This window comes from Xenopus laevis, chromosome 9_10S (assembly GCF_017654675.1).
Source record: "Xenopus laevis strain J_2021 chromosome 9_10S, Xenopus_laevis_v10.1, whole genome shotgun sequence".
NCBI lineage: Eukaryota > Metazoa > Chordata > Amphibia > Anura > Pipidae > Xenopus > Xenopus laevis.
Window position 1 is genome coordinate 13112322 of NC_054388.1, and position 17280 is coordinate 13129601.

The window sequence follows — 17280 nt, forward strand, 5'->3', positions numbered from 1 at the left end:
AGGGAAACATCAATAAAGCAAAATATGTTAAAGCATTTATAAGAATTGCCCTTTTTAGCTTTCAGGGGGGGAACTGATTGAGCACTGTCCCTGTTCCGGGCTATAGATTCATCCTGTTTTGACTATGAAGCACAATATTGTGCGTAGCATTACGGCACCATAGGAACAGGGGGCGATAACGGATAATATTCACCAGAATCCACAGTTATCCAGTGCATATCTTATTATGCACTGGGAATGGGGCTCATTTATGTACTGGACAGGTGCAACACTGCATCTAAATTTGATCTTGTTCAGAGATTAATGGGCTCATTAACATAGCGAGTGCATGGTTTACAAAAATAAGCAGTTAATCATTTTTACCCACAATGCAGAATTACTTTACAGAAGAAGTCAAATTACTATGTAATCATGGGGCGGTAGGCTTTTCCGGGAAGCAACGTGAATAACTGGTCGATGGAATCAGTGTGACTAGTTGGGCAGATATCCTAGTTGAGCATTATCAGTGCTGACCATTGTATTACTGTGACAACTGTATGATACTTGTCATCCACATTTTAGTTTAGTTTAGTGCTTACCTGAATGCTGGTTCTGTCAAGCATCACATGTTTATTTTAAATCATTTTCTTCTCTTCCTGGTGGCCCTCCAGCTGTCTCTGTGAGCTCTGGTGAAGCCACTGGACACTGACACTTGATTGTGGGGTGATCTGCGACTGTAACTAGAAGTCAGCCAGTTAGCGTGTGCTTCACTAGTTAGTCAGCTGGGCTCCATGTATCCCCATATGCAGTATCGTAATGTATTAGATGCCAATAGTCACCCTGAATAATCCTGCTCTGCTAGGAAAGTGTTACCATACAATGGGGGAAATTTACACTTCACACAACTTCGTCAGACGTTAATTTGCAGCACATACGCTTATTAATCAAAATGCGTCTCGGTAGATGAACACTGGCGAAGTGTCACCAGCGATAAATTCCTCAGCGAAAATTCATCAGCGTGATCATTTCATAGCAAACTTTCGCTACCGTTACTTTCTGCCTAGCAACACCTCGTTAACACACTTGGGGGCTGATTCACCAAGGGTCGAATATCAAGGGTTAATTAACCCTCGATATTCGACTGGGAATTGAAATACTTCGAATATCGAAGTCGAAGGATTTAGCGCAGATAGTACGATCGAACGATCGAAGGATTATTCCTTCGATCGAACGATAAAATCCTTAGAATCGAACGATTCGAAGGATTTAAATCCAACGATCGAAGGAATATCCTTTGATCAATAAAAGTTAGGCAAGCCTATGGGGACCTTCCCCATAGGCTAACATTGACTTCGGTAGCTTTTAGATGGCGAACTAGGGGGTCGAAGTTTTTTTTAAAGAGACAGTACTTCGAGTATCGAATGGTCGAATAGTCGAACGATTTTTACTTCGAATCCTTCGATTCGAAGTCGTAGTCGAAGGTCGAAGTAGCCCAAAAAAAACTTCGAAATTAAAAGTTTTTTTACTTCGAATCCTTCACTCGAAGTTAGTGAATATGCCCCTTACACTTAGGTCAATTTAAATAGGGCGGGTACATATAGGTCATATATATGTCTTTATTAGAGATGTGGGTGCAAATGCTTGAAGTGGCCACTTATTATTAAAAATGTGCAAGGAAGCAAAAATGCCCTAGACATGAGCCCACCCTAAAACAAATGTGGCATGACCCTCAAATGGTTAAAAAAAAATAAAAATATAAATATTTCACAGTTACAACTTTTAAACACTTGTAAAATATGGGGAAAAAAAGTTTTTTTATAATTTTTACGACTCCAGCATACAGGATATGATATCACTGATAAAAGATTGAGGAGGATGTCGCTTTGTTTTATCAGTTTGCCAGGTGTAGGCTGGCGAAAAGGGTAACACTTTGATGAATTTGTGGAGTAACAATCATTCACCTGAGCGAAAATTCGCCTGGCGAAACGTCATTAGCGCTGAGCTCTTTTAACAGCGAATTGTCTATGCCTATTAGTAAAATTCCGATATCCCTGTAAAGTGTTGTTTTGCCAAATTTTATCTAGTGACGGCCACTTTGCCTTTTAGTAAATTTGCCCCAGGGTCTTAACCCAAAGGTAAAGAGAAAGACTTTGCATACTTCTTAGTGCCAATAGTAAGAAAAGAGCTAGTGCAAAAATGCAATTCCAAAATGCACAGGTATCCTAAAAAGTATTTTTTTCCAATTGTATTTATTCTCTTGGAAGAGTTTATGTAGGCTTAGTTCTGCTATGGTTATCTGAATTCCCATCTTCCATATTCCATGTCCGACAAATGAATTACCAGCAAAATTTCCTTTTCTTTCTCGTCATTAGAAAAAGTGAAATATTCTAATTAAAGGAGCAAAAAAAAAAAGTATAGAAAATTATTTGCATCGTTTTTGCAATGATTTGCACACACACATACATGTATATAAATACAGTATATACCCTTTTAGTAAATTCCTATGATTCCGGTGTAAGGAAATCATTGCAGCGTCCTGTATAAGTCTATTAAATGAGCAGGCGGTCACTAACGCTCCTTTATTAGACTCAACCTACTCGCAATCGATGGCCCACGGGGGGCTACACAACAGCCAGCCTCTCTTCTCTGTCCTTCTCATTGTGCCAGCAAATGCAGCTGGTGATTCCCACCCTGCCCATATAACTGCGGCATCTGGGAAATAACCTCGTAACTCGTCTCGTAAAACTATAAAAGATGTTTTAATAAGGCACCGTGCACTTGTTATAGCCTCAGTTAATCTGCAGGCGCTGGGGGGCTTCCCTGCCCGCACAAGGAATGATTTGGAGCTGCTAGTGCAGGAGGGCATAGGATTCTACAGGATGCAAACGTGGGATAGTTCTTGCTTTATATTTATGGCGGAGTCTGGATTTCAAGGGTTACGGTAATTCCAATACATGGCAGCAATATTAAAATTGAAATATATCTTGACATAGAGGGACTGTGTTTTATACTTCCCATCAAACAGACAGCTCAGTCATTGAGCACAGTGTTTTTCTATAAACAGAACATCCCTGCTCTGTATATTCATTTTAAACATACAGGGGACATAATGTTTCTCTTATGGTGGCTTTGCAAATTCTGACCGGGAATCATTTCCAAGTAAACTGAGCTATAGATAATGGAGATAAGCAATTAAACTAGTGATGCCCGAGCAGGGCAGCCATTAGAATTTTTCTGGAGCCCGCCCACCCCAAGCCTCACCCCAGATCCCGCCCACACACCACAGTAAAAAGACCACATAGACATCAGTGCTAAAAACTCCCCTCCACACACGCAAATAATAAAAAGCCATTGATGGTCAGGGCCCCCTTAACCCTTTTAAGTTAAAAAAACAACTTTGGTGCCAGGGCCCCCCATAAAAGTTTTAAAAAAAACATCAGTGGTCGGGGCTGTTATGTTTTGGGTAGCTGAGGATGAGTAGAGTATAACATTGCTTTATTAGCAGATCCATCCAGCCATTTCACAACAGTAACTTTCACTTTTAAGCTGTCAGGAAGTATGCACAGTATAAGTCTGGTCACAGCGACATCTACAGGCCATTTGTATAAACACCACAAGGGCCTCCCTATAAATTGAAAAAGATAAATGGTGACCAGGGCCCCCCTATAAGTTTAAATAAAACATTGGTGCCAGGGTCCCATACATTTTAAAAAAAAATCATTGGTGGTCGGGGGCCCCCCTATAAGTTAAAAAAAAAACATTGGTGCCAGGGTCCCCCCCCATAAAAGTTGTTTTTTTTTTAAAACATTGGCGCCAGGCCCCCCATAGGGTTGCCACCCGGCCAGTAAAACACCTGCCAAGGCCGCGGCCGGTATTACAAATTTACCGGCAATGTAGCTGCCGGTAAATTTGTAATAACCTTCAAAAAGAGCCCCTAATCCCCTGTAACTTACCTTTTCTCTTCAGTCTATGGTTCGCCGCAATGTGGCCCCGCCCCCTTTGATGTCACGGTGCACCCCTTTTGACGTCATGGCTCCGCCCCTTTTGTTCCGCCCCCCCACCAGTAGGGATGTAGCGAACGTCGGAAAAAAAGTTCGCGAACATATTCGCGAACTTGCGCAAAAATGCGAGCGGTTCGCGAACGGTTCGCGAACCCCATAGACTTCAATGGGAAGGCGAACTTTAACATCTAGAAAAGACATTTCTGGCCAGAAAAATGATTTTAAAGTTGTTTAAAGGGTGCAACGACCTGGACAGTGGCATGCCAGAGGGGGATCAAGGGCAAAAATGTATCTGAAAAATCTGCCTGTGTGTGCTTGGAAGAGATAGTGTAGGGGGAGAGCTGTTAGTGATTTCAGGGACAGATGATAGTAAGTTTGCTGGCTAGTAATCTGCTTGATACTGCTCTGTATTGGAGGGACAGAAGTCTGCAGGGATTTGAGGGACATTTTAGCTTAGGTAGCTTTGCTGGCTAGTAATCTACTGTTCTCTTTAAACAACTGCCATACGTTGACCTTGTAGGCATTGTTTGCCCAGTTTTTTTGGACGCAGCCACTGAAGCACAGTTGCCAGAAAAAATATGCCATATAAATGCTGAAAATAGTCATTTTTCGCCATACGTTGACCTTGTAGACATTGTTTGCCCAGTTTTTTTGGACGCAGCCACTGAAGCACAGTTGCCAGAAAAAATATGCCCTATAAATGCTGAAAATAGTAATTTTTCGCCATACGTTGACCTTGTAGACATTGTTTGCCCAGTTTTTTTGGTTGCAGCCACTGAAGCACAGTTGCCAGAAAAAATATGCCACATAAATGCTGAAAATAGTCATTTTTTGCCATATACGTTGAGTCAACGTATGGCAAAAAATGACTATTTTCAGCATTTATATGGCATATTTTTTCTGGCCTCTGTGCTTCAGTGGCTGTGGCCAAAAAAACTGGGCAAACAATGCCTACAAGGTCAACGTCGTTGACCTTGTAGGCATTGTTTGCCCAGTTTTTTTGGCCACAGCCACTGAAGCACAGAGGCCAGAAAAAATATGCCATATAAATGCTGAAAATAGTCATTTTTTTGGTCGCAGCCACTGAAGCACAGTTGCCAGAAAAATTATGCCATATAAATGCTGAAAATATAAATTTTTTTGGTTGCAGCCACTGAAGCACAGAGGCCAGAAAAATTATGCCATATAAATGCAGAAAATATGCATTTTTTGGTCGCAGCCACTGAAGCACAGTTGACAGAAAAATTATGCCATATAAATGCTGAAAATATAATTTTTTTTGGTTGCAGCCACTGAAGCACAGAGGCCAGAAAAATTATGCCATATAAATGCAGAAAATATGCATTTTTTTGGTCGCAGCCACTGAAGCACAGTTGCCAGAAAAATTATGCCATATAAATGCTGAAAATAGTAATTTTTTTGGTTGCAGCCACTGAAGCACAGAGGCCAGAAAAATTATGCCATATAAATGCTGAAAATATGCATTTGTTTGGTCGCAGCCACTGAAGCACAGTTGACAGAAAAATTATGCCATATAAATGCTGAAAATATAAATTTTTTTGGTTGCAGCCACTGAAGCACAGAGGCCAGAAAAATTATGTCATATAAATGCAGAAAATAGGCATTTTTTTGGTCGCAGCCACTGAAGCACAGAGGCCAGAAAAAATTAAACCAGTAGGGTTTGCACCCTAGTTTGTAACGGTGGCGGAGGGAGGAGGAGGACGCTAAAGGACAGCTGTGTGTGGAGTCATGAGGCTTGAAGAGAAGGACAGCTGCATAGAAGTCAGAACAAGTCTTCCGGCGTGCAGTAACCCTCCGAGATCCACCCCTCATTCATTTTAATAAAGGTCAGGTAATCGACACTTTTGTGACCTAGGCGAGTTCTCTTCTCAGTTACAATCCCTCCTGCTGCACTGAAGGTCCTTTCTGAGAGCACACTTGAGGCTGGGCAAGACAAGAGGTTCATGGCAAATTGTGACAGCTCTGGCCACAGATCAAGCCTGCGCACCCAGTAGTCCAGGGGTTCATCGCTCCTCAGAGTGTCGATATCTGCAGTTAATGCCAGGTAGTCCGCTACCTGCCGGTCGAGGCGTTCTTTGAGGGTGGATCCAGAAGGGTTGTGGCGCTGCCTTGGACAGAAAAACATTTGCATGTCTGACGTTACAGACTGGCCAAAGGGCTTTGTCCTTGCAGGTGTGCTCGTGGCAGGATTACTGGCACCTCTGCCCCTGGAATGTTGATGAGTTCCTGAAGTGACATCACCCTTAAAAGCATTGTACAACATGTTTTGCAGGCTGGTTTGTAAATGCCGCATCTTTTCGGACTTGTGGTATGTTGGTAACATTTCTGACACTTTATGCTTGTACCGAGGGTCTAGTAGCGTTGCGACCCAGTACAGGTCCTTCTCCTTAAGCCTCTTGATACGGGGGTCCTTCAACAGGCATGACAGCATGAAAGACCCCATTCTCACAAGGTTGGATGCAGAGCTATCCATCTCCGCTTCCTCATTATCAAGGACTGCATCATCCACGGTCTCCTCCCCCCAGCCACGTACAAGACCAGGGGTCCCCAAAAGGTCACCACTAGCCCCCTGGGAAGCCTGCTCCTGTTGGTCCTCCTCCTCCTCCTCCACAAAGCCACCTTCCTCCTCTGACTCCACTTCTGGCACCTCTCCCTGCGTTGCAGCAGGTGCCTGGGTTCGTTCTGGTGATTCCGACCAGAAATCGTGCGCTTCCAGCTCCTCGTCACGCTGGTCTACAGCCTCATCTGTCACTCGTCGCACGGCACGCTCCAGGAAGAAAGCGAAGGGTATTAGGTCGCTGATGGTGCCTTCGGTGCGACTGACCATATTTGTCACCTCTTCAAAAGGTCGCATGAGCCTGCAGGCATCGCGCATAAGCACCCAGTAACGGGGGAAAAAAATCCCCAGCTGTGCAGATCCAGTCCTACCACCCAGTTCAAAAAGGTACTCGTTGACGGCCCTTTGTTGTTGCAGCAGACGTTCCAACATAAGGAGCGTTGAATTCCAGCGAGTCTGGCTGTCAGAAATCAAACGCCTGACTGGCATGTTGTAGCGCTGCTGAATGTCAGCAAGGCGTGCCATGGCTGTGTAGGAACGTCTGAAATGGGCCGACACCTTTCTGGACTGGGTGAGAACGTCCTGGAATCCTGGGTACTTGGAGACAAAACGTTGGACTATTAAATTTAACACATGTGCCATGCAGGGCACATGTGTTAAATTGCCTAGTCTCAACGCTGCCAACAGATTGCTTCCATTGTCACACACCACTTTTCCGATCTGCAGTTGGTGTGGGGTCAGCCACCGATCGGCCTGTGACTGCAGAGATGACAGGAGTACAGATCCGGTATGGTTTTTGCTTTCCAGGCACGTCATCCCCAAGACAGCGTGACAACGGCGTACCTGGCACGTCGAATAGCCTAGGGGGAGCTGGGGGTGCACAGGTGTGGAGGAGGAGAAGGAGGACCCAGCAGCAGAGTAAGAAGAAGAAGAAGACGAGGTAGAGAGCGATGGAGGAGTAGAGGTGGTGGCAGAACCGCGTGCAATCCGTGGCGGTGACACCAACTCCACTGTTGTTGTTGAGCTACCCATTCCCTGCTTCCCAGCCATTACCAAGTTCACCCAGTGGGCAGTGTAGGTGACATACCTGCCCTGACCATGCTTGGAGGACCATGCGTCAGTAGTCATATGGACCTTTGGCCCAACACTAAGTGACAGAGATGCGGTAACTTGGCTCTGCACATGTTGGTACAGGTGTGGTATTCCCTTTTTAGAAAAAAAATTGCGGCTGGGTACCTTCCACTGCGGTGTCCCAATTGCTACAAATTTGCGGAAGGCCTCAGAGTCCACCAGCTGGTATGGTAAAAGCTGGCGGGCTAAGAGTGCAGACAAGCCAGCTGTCAGACGCCGGGCAAGGGGGTGACAGTCAGACATTGGCTTCTTACGCTCAAACATGGCCTTCACAGAAACTTGGCTGGTGGCAGATGACTGGGAATGGGAACAGGTGGTCAAGGTGGAAGGCGGAGTGGAGGGTGGTTCAGACGGGTCAAGGAGAGCAGAGGTAGAGCAGTAAGATGCTGGACCAGAAGGAGTGTGGCTTTTAGTTTGCCTGTTGCCTTTGAGGTGTTGCTCCCAAAGTGCTTTGTGCTTGCCGCTCATGTGCCTTCGCATAGAAGTTGTACCTATGTGGCTGTTGGGCTTACCAAGGCTCAGTTTCTGACTGCACTCATTGCAAATTACAATGCTTTTGTCACAGGCACACACATTAAAAAAATCCCACACTGCTGACTTTTTGGAAGTGTGCGATCTGGCGGTAACAGTAGAAGTTGGCGGAGTTGGCGGTATTGGCGGCAATGGCGGGTGCGTTGGCCGGCTGAACACAGGTGCCGATACATGTTGTTGCCCTACTGATCCCTGCGGGCTGTCCTCCCTGCTTCTTCTAAGTCTTATTCTCCTACTGCCTCTCTGACTCTCCGTCTCTCCATCTGAACTACCCTCCTCTTGCTCTCTTCTACTAGGCACCCACAAAACATCAATCTCCTCATCATCATTCTCCTCAGATGCATCAATTTCTTCTGACACATCACAGAAGGAAGCAGCAGCGGGGACCTCCTCCTCATCACTCATTATGTCCATCTCTATCGTGTTCTCTGCCAGAATTAAATCTGGTGTAAGGTCCTCATCTCCTTCATCTTCTTCTGGCAATAATGGTTGCGCATTACTCAGTTCAAGAAACTCATTGGAAAATAACTCCTCTGACCCCAGTGAAGAAGGGGCACCGGTGGTGGAGGAAGTGTTACGTGGGGTGGCCATAGCAGTGGAGGATGAGGAGGATGTTGTGGTAAAGTTAGAAACGGTAGAGGATGGGGTGTGCTGTGTAAGCCAGTCAACTACCTCTTCAGCATTTTGGGAGTTCAGGGTCATTGGCTTTTTAAAACTGGGCAATTTGCTAGGGCCACAGGATTGCATAGCAGCACGGCCCCTAGCACGGCCTCTGCGTGGCGGCCTGCCTTTGCCTGGCATTATTTTTAAAAAAACAACAACAACAACAAAAACTCAGTTGGTTTTTCTGGAAACGATAATACACACAGCTAGATGGCGGGTTGAAGAAAACACTGTGCAAATAATGCCTACAAAGTCAACGTATACACTACTACAGCGGTGGATACGGATTACGTAAAATATATGAATGCTGCTTGAAAAAAAGTAACTCAAGTGGTTTTTCTAGAGACGATAATATTATCAATATTTAGACAAAATGTGAACAAGGTCACACAGCTCGATGGCGGGTTGAAGAAAACAGTGTGCAAATAATGCCTACAAGGTCAACGTATACACTACTACAGCGGTGGATACGGATTACGTAAAATATATGAATGCTGCTTGAAAAAAAGTAACTCAAGTGGTTTTTCTAGAGACGATAATATTATCAATATTTAGACAAAATGTGAACAAGGTCACACAGCTCGATGGCGGGTTGAAGAAAACAGTGTGCAAATAATGCCTACAAAGTCAACGTATACACTACTACAGCGGTGGATACGGATTACGTAAAATATATGAATGCTGCTTGAAAAAAAGTAACTCAAGTGGTTTTTCTAGAGACGATAATATTATCAATATTTAGACAAAATGTGAACAAGGTCACACAGCTCGATGGCGGGTTGAAGAAAACAGTGTGCAAATAATGCCTACAAAGTCAACGTATACACTACTACAGCGGTGGATACGGATTACGTAAAATATATGAATGCTGCTTGAAAAAAAGTAACTCAAGTGGTTTTTCTAGAGACGATAATATTATCAATATTTAGACAAAATGTGAACAAGGTCACACAGCTCGATGGCGGGTTGAAGAAAACAGTGTGCAAATAATGCCTACAAGGCCAACGTATACACTACTACAGCGGTGGATACGGATTACGTAAAATATATGAATGCTGCTTGAAAAAAGTGACTCCGGTGTTTTTTCTGGAGACGGTAATATTATGGATATTTAGACAGAATGGGAACAAGGTCACACAGCTCGATGGCGGGTTGAAGAAAACAGTGTGCAAATAATGCCTACAAGGCCAACGTATACACTACTACAGCGGTGGATACGGATTACGTAAAATATATGAATGCTGCTTGAAAAAAGTGACTCCGGTGTTTTTTCTGGAGACGGTAATATTATGGATATTTAGACAGAATGGGAACAAGGTCACACAGCTCGATGGCGGGTTGAAGAAAACAGTGTGCAAATAATGCCTACAAGGCCAACGTATACACTACTACAGCGGTGGATACGGATTACGTAAAATATATGAATGCTGCTTGAAAAAAGTGACTCCGGTGTTTTTTCTGGAGACGGTAATATTATGGATATTTAGACAGAATGGGAACAGGGTCACACAGCTCGATGGCGGGTTGAAGAAAACAGTGTGCAAATAATGCCTACAAGGCCAACGTATACACTACTACAGCGGTGGATACGGATTACGTAAAATATATGAATGCTGCTTGAAAAAAGTGACTCCGGTGTTTTTTCTGGAGACGGTAATATTATGGATATTTAGACAGAATGGGAACAAGGTCACACAGCTCGATGGCGGGTTGAAGAAAACAGTGTGCAAATAATGCCTACAAGGCCAACGTATACACTACTACAGCGGTGGATACGGATTACGTAAAATATATGAATGCTGCTTGAAAAAAGTGACTCCGGTGTTTTTTCTGGAGACGGTAATATTATGGATATTTAGACAGAATGGGAACAAGGTCACACAGCTCGATGGCGGGTTGAAGAAAACAGTGTGCAAATAATGCCTACAAGGCCAACGTATACACTACTACAGCGGTGGATACGGATTACGTAAAATATATGAATGCTGCTTGAAAAAAGTGACTCCGGTGTTTTTTCTGGAGACGGTAATATTATGGATATTTAGACAGAATGGGAACAAGGTCACACAGCTCGATGGCGGGTTGAAGAAAACAGTGTGCAAATAATGCCTACAAGGCCAACGTATACACTACTACAGCGGTGGATACGGATTACGTAAAATATATGAATGCTGCTTGAAAAAAGTGACTCCGGTGTTTTTTCTGGAGACGGTAATATTATGGATATTTAGACAGAATGGGAACAAGGTCACACAGCTCGATGGCGGGTTGAAGAAAACAGTGTGCAAATAATGCCTACAAGGCCAACGTATACACTACTACAGCGGTGGATACGGATTACGTAAAATATATGAATGCTGCTTGAAAAAAGTGACTCCGGTGTTTTTTCTGGAGACGGTAATATTATGGATATTTAGACAGAATGGGAACAAGGTCACACAGCTCGATGGCGGGTTGAAGAAAACAGTGTGCAAATAATGCCTACAAGGCCAACGTATACACTACTACAGCGGTGGATACGGATTACGTAAAATATATGAATGCTGCTTGAAAAAAGTGACTCCGGTGTTTTTTCTGGAGACGGTAATATTATGGATATTTAGACAGAATGTGAACAAGGTCACACAGCTCGATGGCGGGTTGAAGAAAACAGTGTGCAAATAATGCCTACAGGGCAAATAATGCCTAAAAGGTCAACTTATACACTACTACAGCGGTAGTAAAATAAAAAAAAGTAAAATAAAAAAAAATGAATATTAAAAAAAAAAAATTAAAGTTGGTGCTGCTGAACTACTAGGAGCAGCAGATTAGCACACCAGTCCCACTCCCCAACACTGCTAGACTAATAGCACTGGGCTCTTATAGTAGTAGTAGTAGTAGTAGTAGTAAAACAACAAAAAAATAAATAAAAGCAGTCCTTACAAGGACTACTGTTATTGCAGCAGTCAGCAGATGAGATCAGAAGCAGGACAGCTGCCCACTGCAGCTACATACAGAGCACTGCAGTAGAAGGTAGATTACTAGCCAGCAAAGCTACCTAAGCTAAAATGTCCCTCAAACCCCTGCAGACTTCTGTCCCTCCAATAACAGAGCAGTATCAAAACGATTACTAGCCAGCAAACTTTCAACTGTCCCTGAAATCACTAACAGGCAGCAGCTCTCTCCCTACACTATCTCTTCAGCACACACAGGCAGAGTGAAAAAACGCTGCAGGGCTTCGGTTTTTATAGGGAAGGGGAGTGGTCCAGGGGAGAGCTTCCTGATTGGCTGCCATGTACCTGCTGGTCTGGGGTGAGAGGGCAAAAAAAGCGCCAACAATGGCGAACCCAAAATGGCGAACGTCGCGCGACGTTCGCGAACTTCCGGCGAGCGCGAACACCCGATGTTCGCGCGAACAAGTTCGCCGGCGAACAGTTCGCGACATCTCTACCCACCAGCCGGTAAAAGATATAAGAAAAGGTAGCAACACTAGCCCCCTCTTATAAGTTGAAAAGAAACATTGGGGCCCCAGAGAATATTTAAAAAAAACTTTGGTGGCAGGGGCCTATTGAGTATTAGAATAATACATGGCTAGGGGTTTGATAATAAAAAAAACATTGGTATTCAGTAGAACTGAACTTGTAGCTTCAGGACTTCAACTTCAGCTCCTTCGGCGGCTTCAGGACTTCAACTTTGGCTCCTTTCATGGCTTCGGGTCTTTTCGCTGCTTCAGGACTTCAGCTTTGGCTCCTTTGTGGCTTCGGGTCATTTTGCTGCTTCAGGACTTCAACTTTGGCTCCTTTTATGGCTTTGGGTCTTTTCGCTGCTTCAGGACCTCAACTTCGGCTCCTTTGTGGCTTTGGGTCTTCGTCTGTTCGGGACTTCGTCTGTTTGGGACTTCGTCTGTTTGGGACTTCGGCTGTTTGGGACTTTGACGTTCCGGACTTCGGCAGTTCGGCACAGCTTTGTCGCTGTCAAGGGGGAACTGGCTATTTCGAAAAGTGCAACACAGCCAGGGCCCCCTTTAGGCCCGTGCCCAGTACAACAGTACCCCCCTGAAGGCGGCCTTGTGCCCTAATGAAGAATTTCCCAGTCTGCAATTATGCCTAACCTACCCCCTACTCAACCCAGGTTCAACATGGCCTGAAGTTGAGAAGAGGCTTTAGAAACCACACTCTCCAGAGAGGACTTTGGTCGTTGCAAGTGGGAAGGAACCTTGTGACCCATTACCTGCCCCCAGGGCATCTGAGGGCCCAATCTTAACAGCAGTCTATCTGTATCCCAAAAAAGGAATGGTAGGCAGATTCCTAGGGAAGGGAACACCCACATCCACCAGACCCATGGCTAAATCTGTGGATTGGATTGTACCTTATATTATTAAATTTGGTCAAGGAATCTAGAAACAGAGTTGTCTATCTAAAATTCATAAATGTTACTTACTATAACAGCAAGTCAGATCAGAATTCTAATATTTGATATACAATAATATAACATAATATTTCAATGTCTTCACTTGTATTGCAAATAGAGAAAACGATTCTAATAAACCGTAATTCCTGCTGTTGATTAGCTGTGTGTAACGATCCGTAGACAAATACCATTCTGCAATAAAAGTTGTACGTTCTGTTGTGTTGTGCTCTTTCCTTCGGCCGGGCCGTGTCGCCTGTGATTTAATGTGGGCTCCAGTTCTCACAGTAACAACATCTGACAGCAGCAATAGAACCGTTTGCTCCTTTAGATGCTTAATTCCATTCTACTTTTAAGCCATTAAATTGTTTTATACCTTTCCTGTGCATTTCTGCTCCGCGGACCATGTTTTCTCTTCAGAAATAAATTACTGTAACCTGAAAAAGGAGCATTTTCAATATTCATCTTGTAACTTCAATAGGATCGGAAGGTAATTTCCCAGAAAAAAAGTGCACAATCAGGAGTAGTGGATCTATAATCCCGATCACTGAAGTGCAATTGATTTGTCAACCTCTTAATGTTATTGTGAGGCTTTGTAGTACTACTGCAGGGAAAACATGAAGCATGTGTAATTTCTGCAGCCTGAGGCACAAATTTACTGCCCCCACAACCCAAATCTGCTCTTTCCTACCTTTATTGCACCAGCCACTATCACAGTGTAACCCCCATATCATATACTGTATGCACATAATGTAACTGTATAATATATAGACACAGATATACCCCCATCTTTCCTCCAACCACTGTCACAGTGTAACCCCCATATCATATATGCACATAATATAACTGTATAATATATAGGCACAGATATACCCCCATCTTTCCTCCAACCACTGTCACAGTGTAACCCCCATATCATATATGCACATAATGTAACTGTATAATATATAGGCACAGATATACCCCCCATCTTTCCCCCAACCACTGTCACAGTGTAACCCCCATATCATATATGCACATAATGTAACTGTATAATATATAGGCACAGATATACCCCCATCTTTCCTCCAACCACTGTCACAGTGTAACCCCCATATCATATATGCACATAATGTAACTGTATAATATATAGGCACAGATATACCCCCATCTTTCCTCCAACCACTGTCACAGTGTAACCCCCATATCATATATGCACATAATGTAACTGTATAATATATAGGCACAGATATACCCCCATCTTTCCCCCAACCACTGTCACAGTGTAACCCCCATATCATATATGCACATAATGTAACTGTATAATATATAGGCACAGATATACCCCCATCTTTCCTCCAACCACTGTCACAGTGTAACCCCCATATCATATATGCACATAATGTAACTGTATAATATATAGGCACATAATATATAGGCACAGAAAAACCTTAATTAAATATTATGATGGAACCATGTACAGTAGTTTTTATATTGGCTCCTAAATTATTAATGGGGACAGGAATAGATATTGGGGAGCAACAGAGGAACATCGTTGTTCTGATGCAATTTGTGGCACTTTCTGGGAGCAGCTCTGCCAGCTGACTGATTAAATTCACTCTTGAAACAATGATTCACTTAAACATGGGCTTAGTTAATGCCAACAACTTAGGATAGTGCTTTCCTGGCCAATAGCCCAGCCTGTGCGGGTCCAGGGTCATTGGTTGGACCAAAAGTCTCTTCCTAATCTATCATTCCTTCTCTGCAAGCTTGGATGCTGCTCAGTGTATTTAATCTACTTGAATAATGGGAATATTCATTATGGGGTTTAACACTTTGCAGCAGCCTTTCATCCACTGGAGCCCTTGTCTCTGCAGTGCTATAACAAAACATTTATTTATTAATATATACTATAGAAGCATATCATTTAGTACAGGTGTGTGTGCAGACTGCTCGTATACTTCCCAAGGACTTTCGCTGCAGAGAGGTCCCTATACATCTTATAACTGGGGAAGGTACTGAGAGGTGATGGAAAGGCTTTGGCACGGCTGAAGACGTTGCATCACCATTGGCCAAGTTACAAGCACATTCTGTAGCCTGCCAATGACTCTGCACTGTCTGGGCAGCATCCTATAGAAAGGAGAACATTGGGTATTTCTAACAATTAGATTAATTGTACAAATAACCTATATTTCCCAAGGATCCAGCATTAGACAATCAAAAAGAAACTTACAGTTATGCATTATTTTGTATTTATGTGCCAACATATTCCTACATGCAAAAACAAATGCAATTAAAGGAAGGTGGTTTTAGGGTAGGCAGACTCCAAAATCAGAATATCTGCTAGTTTGGTGCCTGAGGGGTCAGGGATAATTAAATTGCATCAGGTAACCTTTTTGTACAGTTCTTAATGCAGGAGACAACGGCTTGTTTACAGCAACCCTAGGCAGGATAAGATCCATCCTTATTTACTATCTCTCTGTGGGTAGGACATCTCCTCTGCTACCTCTATATGTGGTTCACCTTTAAGTTAACTTTTAGTTTGGCTAGCTCTAAGAAACTTTTTAATTGGTTGTTATTATTTATTTTTTTTTTTATAGGTTTTGAATTATTTGCCTACTTTTTTTGACTCTTTCCAGCTTTTAAAAGACCAGTATCATAAAAAATATGTTTTTAAAAAACCACCAAGACAGTTTTAACTTTTAGAACGCAAAGCTTTTATTAAGAAATTACTTACCGATTCTCTGCATGCGCTCGATTTCTCCTCCCTGTCTATCTCCTATAGAAGGCAGGGAGGAGAATCGAGCGCCGCACAATGGATTGTCGCCCTGTCGCCGTTTCTGAAGAGGAGTATATGCGGTCATTTCTTAATAAAAGCGTTGCGATTTAAAAGTTAAAACTGTCTTGGTGGGGTTTTTTTGTTACAAAGAAACACATTTTTTTTAAAAAAAACCATTACTGGACCTTTAAATGGGGGTCACTGACCCCTTCAAAAAAAACCCAAATGCTCTGTGTGGCTACAAATGTATTGTTAGTGCTACTTTGCATTATATATCTTTCTATTCAGGCCCTCCTATTCCTATTCATATTCCAGTCTCTTATTCAAATCAATGCATGGTTGCTGGGGTCATTTGGACCCTAGCAACCAGATTGCTGAAATTGCAAACTGGAGATGAATAAAAAGCTAAATAACTCAAAAACCACAAATAATAAATAATGAAAACCAATTGCAAATTGTCTCAGAATATCACTCTCTGCATCATAGTAATAGTCAACTAAAAAGGTGAACAAACCCTTTAAATATAAATTGCACTCGCAGAGTAAATACAACCATGAACTGGAGTTCTTTGGATTAAAGGCCAACCATACAACAATCTTTGTTTTTATGAATTTTATTATTGCTGCATTTAGTTTATGCTAATGTCCATAGATAACGGCAGTGCTGTTCGATGAAGCAAAGCTGGCCAGGCTAATAGCTAGGGACTTATGCCAAACTCATTTGAGCATCAGTGAATAATGAGCAGGAAAACTTACTGGAAATTAAGGCAGCAAGGATGTGAAAAAAAAATGGCACTCAAGAAAAACTGGGGAAAAGCTGCAGTATTTGGCACCAAGCAAAGAAGAGTAATGTCAGTGTATTCTAAATGATGCTCTGCAATGCGGGCTTCTTGCACGCTGGAAATTAGAGAGTAATTCTCCATGCAGACAAGCCGGGATAGTGCAAGCTTAAGGAAGATGGCTTTAACCTCCCAAGAGCCTTTTTATTAAACCCTGACCTTGCCTGCCCTCTCCCCGCTCCGCCTGCCTGTTTATGCTTTTTTCATATCACCAAAGTGTAATCGATAGTCTCTCCCGCATTAATGTTCCTTCTTCCCGTCATAGAAGAAAAGGCTAAGTGAACGGAGGAAGTCGGCAAATAAAGAGGGAGCGGAGAGGTGAAGATTCCATCTGCAGTACAAATGAGGGCAAGCTTGGTAATCGAGTGACTCCAACAGGCCAGGGATTTGGGTGCCCTGCAATAAATTGATTGAG

The 17280-nt window shown here is 43.1% G+C and overlaps 1 long non-coding RNA gene across 2 annotated transcripts in view; it reads right to left on the reverse strand.

Annotated features, from left to right (window-relative positions):
• Positions 1–262: 262 nt before the first annotated feature.
• LOC121398872 overlaps positions 263–17280 on the reverse strand; it is a 62913-nt gene continuing 45895 nt past the window's right edge. For both annotated transcript variants that reach the window (XR_005964565.1, XR_005964564.1), the window contains exon 3: positions 263–719. This is a non-coding gene — a long non-coding RNA (uncharacterized LOC121398872). The remainder of the gene's footprint in view (positions 720–17280) is intronic.